This window comes from Coffea arabica, chromosome 7c (assembly GCF_036785885.1).
Source record: "Coffea arabica cultivar ET-39 chromosome 7c, Coffea Arabica ET-39 HiFi, whole genome shotgun sequence".
NCBI lineage: Eukaryota > Viridiplantae > Streptophyta > Magnoliopsida > Gentianales > Rubiaceae > Coffea > Coffea arabica.
Genome location: NC_092322.1, coordinates 31,952,401 through 31,961,877, shown reverse-complemented (window position 1 = coordinate 31,961,877; position 9,477 = coordinate 31,952,401).

Below are 9,477 nucleotides of genomic sequence, written 5' to 3'. Positions count from 1 at the left end.
ACGTGACATACCACGGGGACTGTACTGAGGAATCTTGTAGTAATGAGACTCTCGGTTCCGGTATACTCGAGTATTACCAAAAGCTACTGAATTGGAGTGCGGGCCCGGTTGGGGTATGTTTGGTGGAAGGAATGGAGTGAAGTGAGGCCTACGGTCGGGTATTCTTAAACATTGACGGAGGGTCAATGAGATTGGATCAAGAATGTAAACGTGGAAATGGGCTCTTGAGAGCCGTCCGTATCCTTTCACTGGTTTGATTTACTTCTTATTTGCATACTTGAACTGAACGGTTATGCTTATGTGATCTTAGCTGATATGGTGGTTGTATTCTCACTGGGCATATAGCTCACCCCGTTTCTTTTGTTTTCCTTACAGGAATGTGCCCCTTTTGGAATGAATTTTGTTAAATGGTTGCCGAATGAACTAGATGAATGCTTCTTTTGTGTTGTATATAAAATGGGACCCTAAATGTATCATTAGGGCCGTTTTCACTTTTGTTTTGGCAACCCACATATGTAGTGACTTTTGTATCACTTTTAGATGCCATTGTGGCTTGTAAATGGTTAATGTTATGTTGTATATGTATTTCAATGTTTGGTTGGGTTTCGGACGGGTCGGTTACTATTCATGGCCGACTCTGGATTTCATTTCTTTTATTTTGGGTTATTTTGCCCTTTTGCCTTGTTTGCGCGCATTATAAGTTTCAAAACATGATAGATCGCTTTATACTGCACCGTTAGTCCTGGCGAGAGCTGGGCAGGCAGTCCGCTAACCCCTTTGGTTCGCCTTAGGGGGAAAGTGGGGCTGTCACAGGTGGTATCAGAGCTTAGGCTTCAGATCTCTGTAGTGTATCCTAAGTTTGAAGTTTAGGATGCCTGACTGTGAGATTAATTTGAATATTATGTGAACGAGGAGCTATTGTATCCTAGTGGGACAAAGAAATTGATTGTTTGAAAATTCCTTATTTGGGACTTGTAGAAAAAAATTGAGGAATTAGATGACTAGTGAAAGATTGGACGAATTTGAATTCTATTATGTTTGTAAGTGTGGAAGGAATTGAGGTGATTCCTAGTACTGGCCATGGCCTTGGATAAAAGGTGAGATGTGATAGTCAAGTTTTATGTGTAATGATTTTGAACTGAGATAAAAGGTACCAAAGGAGTAAAATGCATTTTCCGCCCACATACCTTCTAAAGAAATTATGCTTTGGAATTTTAAAGAAAAACTAGGAGGTACTAGTTTTATTTGCAAGCGATGATTGGAAATAAGATATATACGTTTTAAGTATGTGTAATTTGCCGATTTTAGTCAAAATGTGAATTTGACTTGAAGTTCAAAGTTGAAAATTTGTGAATAACTGATGAGTTGTTGAATTTTGTATATGATGGGTGGTTAAGGTTAAAAGTTTATAAACTAAGTTTTCCCCTTGATTGTATCTTTTCGCACTTGAATTTTTCTATGCTTTACATGAAAACAAATATATCTTGAGTTTTCGAAAGGATGGTGAGCTATTGTAATTATAATGAAAATCCTGAACTTGATAAGTTTCGGATTACTTTATATACTTTACTTATGGTTTCAAATTCTTGACTTTCTAGAAGGGTAAGCTTATCTTTAAGTGTACGGACTGAGGTACTTTGAGATATAGAATGATTGTATTCAAGAGTACGAAGTTAGTGAGCCTATTTGACTTGGTTTCCATTTGACATGTAAGTTAGCAAGTTATATTTGTTTCTTGGATTTGAACTTGGAGCTTGAAACTTTAATTACAAAACCCTAAGACTGGTTGATTTTGGAGATGATGGTGTTCTGACTGGTGGCTTGTTTATTAAAGATTTTGAACTTCGAATGGATAATCTTGGTTCCAGCTTGTGTTATGGATTGATTGGATTTTTGGTTTAGCTATAGCCCTAGGAAGGGTGGTGCACGCTGTGAGGCCTTTTGTATCCTGCTTGTATATATTACTATATTTTGTGGCACTTAATTGCCTATATGCAATATATAACGTATTGGCCTTATTTTGTGACTTTTAATCCGTGCTATAATTTTTGATACCTGTAAAGAATCATGTCCTGCTTATAAACATTTGTGGACTTTGTATATGCATTAAGCTCTTTATGCCTAATGATGCTTTTCCTATGTTTTTCCTGTGCTTATAGACTTCTATTAAGTAGAGCAGCAGGAATGAGAAAAGGGGACCGTGGCCGAGGGCTTAGACAATCCTGTACTTGTGAGACAAATTGATGGACAGTTTCATATAATTTAATGGGTCCCCAGTGCTTAATATGAATTGAGAATAAACCAGAAGGTTAGATTTACCAAGGGATAATGGTTTAACCTAGTCGGGACCTTGGTAAGATTTTCTTGTGCGCAACATATATTACGATTGGTTCTGTGACCATATTTCTATCTTAGGAAGTTTGAACTCCGAAAGTATTTCGTTGGTTTGGTGAGAAACCTTGAACTACCTGAAATCGATTAGACTGAGCTTACTTGAGATTTGAACCTGTTTAGGCTAGTGTGGCCTTACATACCTAATGTGGACTTGAATTTGTGACTGCTTAAGAATGTGAATTGCTGGACAGAGGCTAGACCAGTGTGTTCTTACTCGTACTCATGATCCTTGAAGTTGAACTTGAACTTGCACTTGAACTTGAACTTATGCTCTTATTCGTGCTCATGCACCGTGAACCTGAAGTATTTGGCTCTGCTTTGACCCTACTCTTGAACTTATTCGTACTGGTGTGATTGTAAACCGGCTACTACTCTTCGGTGACAGTTGAACTGAACCTCTCTGGCGAGGCATGCCTGTTGTGTTGTCCAGCACCGCCTGGGACAAATACTTGAACTGAGGCTTTTGGTGAAGTTTAGCCTTTGAGCTAGCTTGTTGTGTTGTCCAGCACCACCAGGGCCGACTTACTGAATTGAAATTCTTTGGTGAAGCGTAGCCGTTGTGCTAGCTTGTTGTGTTGTCCAGCACCACCAATGATGAATTTTCGATCTAAAGCTTTGCTATATCCTGAATTTCTTTCAAATACCTGGGACTTTACGTCCGACTTCAAGCCTTTTGCCTGTTTTATCTGGTTACGCGTTTAACTCCCTATTGGATCATGACTATTTGATAAGTTGGATTGGCATGATATTTAGTACTTGAATATGATAAGTGATTATTTGATAAGCCATGCTTTACTGGATCATGGAAATACGATAAATGAGATTAGAATGATTCTTAGTATTTGACTGACTTTGAGGAAACTTATGGAACCGGGTGAATACAAGTTGGATTAGATTGAATTCTAATGCTTGATTGGTTTCTGAGCGATATCTTGACCGGATGTATATGCGTTGAAATTTCGAGGACGAAATTCTTTTAAGGGGGAGAGAGTGTGAGAACCCGTAAAACCCTAATATTTTTTCCTAGGGTTTGTTTCCCCTTAATTGCATGTTTTCTGCATTTTCTGGCTTGGAAATATTCTCTTAGTGGATTTTATGAGCAATTATAGTTTTAAGATGATTTTTCTAGCATTGGAGAAATTTTAGGAAATTAAGAGTTAATAGTGGACGTGGGACCCACTAGTGCGAAAAGTTCGGAAAAATTCGGCCAATTAGGTTAAATTTCGGATACTGTGTAAAATTTATCGGGTGTTAAGAGATAAGTAGGGTGTGTGAAGTGATTGATGTGAGAGAGAAAAGAAAGATAAGAATGCATTTAATGAGGTGACAAGTGTCATCTTCTCATTGGTTGCCTTTTAAGAATTACTATTCATAATTTTGACTTTTTTGACCAAAGGTTAAATATCCAAAAATTGCACAAAATTCACCATTTTTCTCTCCTTGTTGGCCGGCCACCTTGAGCAAGAAAGGAAGGAGATTTCTTCAATTTTCAAGCTTCTACTTGGTGCAAATCAACCAAAAACATTTGCTTCCATCCATTTCACTCCATAAAATTCTTCCTTCTAGAGCTAGTAAGTTGTTTGGTGAACTTTGTTTGAAGGATTAAGGTGCCCAACATCTTCTTCTCTCTTGGTTCTTGGTAAGTGAAGCTTGAAACACCCTACTACACCTAATGATGCTTATGTTGTGCTTATTAGTGATAAGAGTGCTGAAATTTCTGGTTTTTATCTTGGTTTGAAGTGATTTAGTGAAGTTTTCCATTTTATGATGATTTTTCTGGTTTAATTGGATTATGATGGTGTGGTTGTTTGTGATGATTGGCAATGGACTATAATGACTCTAGTGGGTGTGAAATGTGGCTAAATGCAATCAATTTTGGATTGAGAGTGAAATTTGAAAAGCTAGGGTTCTTAAATCCCCAATTCTGTCCGGTTTTAGATCACTGGGTTAGAGGCCGAATTAGACTTTGCTCAAAACATGAAAGTTGTAGGTATTGATGTGTTTGAGGTGCCTGTAAAATATCAGGTCATTTGGATTAGTGTAGAGTGAGATATGACGAAATTACTGTAGCTGTTCTGCTTTGATCCGAATGCGAAAACTGCGATAGTAATTGGCCATTTTGACTGGAATTGGTTTGGATTTTGGAGTTAGTGTCTTCTGATGAAATGTAGCTGGATGACTTAGCTAACTTATGCCTTTGGAATTTCGGCATTTGGACTTGTATGGACTGAGATATACCAATTACAGTTTTCTGTGTTTTGCAAACCTGTTTTGGTAATTCTGGTATATTATTTGGCATTTTTGACCTAGTTAAGCTAGGAACTGGACTGAGTGACCTTCTACATTGTTGTAGCCCTGATTCATAGCTTCGAAACGGTGGGTCTTACACCCCCATCCGATAACCGTAGTGAAATTGACGCCATTACCGCATAATGAGTGCAAAACAGTTTTTCAAGTCGGGGCCAAGACTAATGCTCTTTTAAATTTCTGATTTGCTATCATGTTCATTTATACATATAAAACCCTATTGGGGTTGTGTTTAGCATTGTTTGGTGACTCGTTCTCGAGTCTTATTGTATGTGTTACATGTTTTAGGGCGTGACGGTAGCTCACGACGTCTTGGTGACTACGGTGTATGAAACACCACTTTCTTGCTTGGTGAGTATACTACTCACTTAATTGTTACAATGTGGCTTTGTTATATATGAATTTGAAGCCTTGAAGGCTTACTTGGCTATTGGAATCGATAGAGGTGAGGGTGTACTTGATCGCCCTCACCCTCTTGTGATTTCATTCATGACTGTCTACTGTTATACTGAAATACTGCACTGGCTATATGAGTTATTGAATTGCAATCCTGGAAAACGGATTTGGTGTTGTTTGGACGATGTCCAACGACCTCACTGTATTACTGAGCTCAACCTCGTTTGGTGGTCATTTGGATCGAGCCGGCAAGGGCTTGGTCGTGATACGTGACATACCACGGGGACTGTACTGAGGAACCTTGTAGTAATGAGACTCTCGGTTCCGGTATACTCGAGTATTACCAAAAGCTACTGAATTGGAGTGCGGGCCCGGTTGGGGTATGTTTGGTGGAAGGAATGGAGTGAAGTGAGGTCTACGGTCGGGTATTCTTAAACATTGACGGAGGGTCAATGAGATTGGATCAAGAATGTAAACGTGGAAATGGGCTCTTGAGAGCCGTCCGCATCCTTTCACTGGTTTGATTTACTTCTTATTTGCATACTTGAACTGAACGGTTATGCTTATGTGATCTTAGCTGCTATGGTGGTTGTATTCTCACTGGGCATATAGCTCACCCCGTTTCTTTTGTTTTCCTTACAGGAATGTGCCCCTTTTGGAATGAATTTTGTTAAATGGTTGCCGAATGAACTAGATGAATGCTTCTTTTGTGTTGTATATGAAATGGGACCCTAAATGTATCATTAGGGCCGTTTTCACTTTTGTTTTGGCAACCCACATATGTAGTGACTTTTGTATCACTTTTAGATGCCATTGTGGCTTGTAAATGGTTAATGTTATGTTGTATATGTATTTCAATGTTTGGTTGGGTTTCGGACGGGTCGGTTACTATTCATGGCCGACTCTGGATTTCATTTCTTTTATTTTGGGTTATTTTGCCCTTTTGCCTTGTTTGCGCGCATTATAAGTTTCAAAACGTGATAGATCGTTTTATACTGCACCGTTAGTCCTGGCGAGAGCTGGGCAGGCAGTACGCTAACCCCTTTGGTTCGCCTTAGGGGGAAAGTGGGGCTGTCACAGACGGAAGAAAGAAAAACCAGGAAAGGAGGAAAAAGGGGAATGACGGCTGGTTTAGTAAGAAAAAACAAGAGATCAAGAGAGAGTTTTGGGAGGGCCGAGAGAAAGAAAAAAGGGAAACAGAGGGAAAGGCAAGCGAGATAGAGAGCTGGAGTAGAACAAAGATTGGACAAAAGAGAGGTAGAAACAAGAGAAAAGGCGAAAGCTTGGGGAGCAAAGAGGGAGGAAGGATCTGGAAAAAGGGAGAGAGAGGTGGAGAGAGACGGAACTGAGCAAAAGAAAGTGACTGAGGAAGAAGAAACCCACGGCCCTCGTTAGTTTTCCATCATCGTGGAGAGGCAAAGTTGTTTGCGAAAGATTGTTCCAATCTAATCCCTTTTTCTGGCTGTTCAGGTATATTACTCTCTCTCCATCTGTTATCGCGCAACTAACCTTGGTTAGGTTGAAAGGGTGTCTTGGATCCTTATCCTTGCCTTCCCTTTCTTCAAATGTGACTCCCGAATTTTTTTTTCTCTGATTTTCGTAGATTTGGAGTCGTTTAAAAAAGGTTTTCTACTTTTTTTCTTTAAAATTCATATTTTAGGTGATTTGGTACACCTTAACTCTATACCAAGTGGCGACTCCGATTTTTTTAATCAAAAACCCTTTTTAAACTATTATTTTGGGTCAAATCGTCGCATTTTTAAGTTCCATTTAGACCCATGTTTTTCATTTTCTTTTTAAATCAAAAATTCATTTTTCAATCAAAAATTTAATCAAAAGCTATTTTTTTAAACTCGTCTTTTATTTTTCTTAGTAAAAATGGGGCGCGACAGTTGGCGACTCCACTGGGGACTTAGAGAGTCCGAACAAATTTGATTTAGTCAATCTTTTTCTTCTTTTAACCTTTTCATATATCGCATTTGGATGTTTAGGATTGCATTTTTTTTCTTTTTTAGAATTTTTGCATTTCGCGCGTATCAACTCACTCCCTCACCCATTTACGCACGATTGATTGGATGGATGAATGATTTATTTATGTTATCCCGCGCTTGCATTGTTGGGTGGGGGATAGTAGCCTTAGAACCTCCGTCCGCGTTTATGGTATTTAATCCCTCCCCTCAATAATAAAGCACCTCATACGTGCATGCATAGTCTTATTTACCCTTTTTTCTTTTTTTCGTGGGCGTTTCCCACACCTCCTTGTAGGATTAGGATCGATTGCCTTGGGTAGGCGGATGGTGTGCTCTGCGTCCATAGCGCTACCTAAGGGATCACTTGAGCCACCGATCGAAAGCCCTGGGAGTGATGACCTTTCGCCTTTAGGTCTGAAGGTTTGGGAGCCGAAACCTTATCGAGTCTAAATGCATTAGTGAGTCAAACCTCATGCATCCATATTAGAATTGCCTAGAATAGAGTCAACCTTATCCTGAATTAGGGACACTATGCACGAGGGGAGGGATTCCAACCCTCTCACCTTATTTCTGCTTTCTATATTTAATTATTTGATTGCCACAACGTGTTATGTGTTGAGCTAATTTTCCTGGTTTCTTGCCTTTTGCATTCACAAATATTAAGAGATAAAAGGTCTGGTATGATTTTTTTAGGACCTACCCTTGTAGATAGGCTATTGCACGTTTAAGAAATTTTGATATATTTCGTTCATAAATTAATAATGCCATATCATTTTAGGCCTACCCTGGCAAATAAAGGGTTCCTTAGGTCATGTTTCATTTCGAATTGCATATTTTACTACTTTAATAAACTGGTATCACGCATAAACCATAGAAAGGGAATGCCACATAGGGAATCCCGTGTTAGGAACAAGCCACCACATGTCTCGGATATTTAATCCAATGGGACTTACATGTTTACTATTTCTGTATTACCTAAGGGGTAAAATCCCATGGTAAGGTACTAAAAGTGAATTTCCTCCCAGATGGCTCCATGTAGAATGCTAAATCAGATACCTCGTGAGCTGGTAGATTGGAAGAACAATATGGCACACGAAGTGAATAGACTTTTCCAGTATATAGGACATTTGCCTAGTCTTCTGAACATAACCCCGAATGTAGCCATTATCCAAGCTTTGCTCGAGTTCTGGGATCCGGACGGCTCCGTTTTCCGATTTGGAGAGTGCGAATTAACACCGACCCTGGAGGAAATAGAAGGATTGTTGTAAGTACTTGGGAAAGGTCACCCTATGGTATACCCAACGAATGGCACTAGAGAACAATTTTGTAGGTTCTTAGGGTTGAGACAGCTTAGCATGAACCAACATCCGGACGCGAGATCATGCCCGCTGGAGTTCTTATACACGCGATTTGGGGAAAAGGAAGCTTATGACCATCACCACGAGGATTTCTTCATTAAAAGAGAACAGTGGGAGGAGAAACGAGTGCAAGCCTTTGGAATAACCCTGATTAATCTACTCCTGTTTTCACAAAAGCATGGAAAAGTTATTTTCTCAACGGTTAACATGGTTCAGAGTGTGTTTTTGGGAATTAAAGGAAAAACTCCCACCCTAGTACCCATTATCATCGCTGATATCTTCACCGCTGTTACCGAATGCCAAAAGAAGAGGGGGTTTTTCAATGCATCTAACCTGGTGCTTCAAATGTGGGCAATGGAACATCTGTCAAAAAGAGCGCTAAATCCATTGGGATCATGTCTTCCAACAGCAAATTAGGTTGAGTCGCACCGAGAAAGGGTTGGGGAATACTATCGAATAGCGTCTCCAAGTTTGTTTATTCAAGAATTCAATGCTTTAACTTCGGATAAAATACAATGGGTTTTCGATTGGACGAAAGTAAGGGATCCACCTTTCAAGACTACACAATATGGCTTTATCCCGTTAGCAAGCACCAGTGGATTGATTATATACGTGCCCCAACGAGTTATGAGACAGTTTGGATATTCGCAGAGAGTGCCGAACATACAAGGAGTAGGAAGCATCGAACTCAATACAGTCGCTGAGTGCCGGAGTATGGTGCTGGAAGCTTGGGGAAATCTGTGTAGTTTGGACAACCTGCATTTGGACCAAGTGAATAAAGTAGAGCTTAAGGTCATCTTGGAGTACAACGACTGGATCAAATCAATAATGGAACGAGGAAGAGAAAGGGTACCGTTGGTCTCTGTTAGTCTTGAAGAGCAGAATGAGAAATTAAGGAAAGAATTGGAGGATCACCAGTTGCAGATCATGGTGGCCGATCAAGCATTGGAAGATGCCCGATCACAGTTGAAGAAAGAGACAAGGAAAACTGAGAAATTAGAAAAGGCATTGGGTGCATTTGATAAAATCCAAGATGAGATTCGGAAACTTAG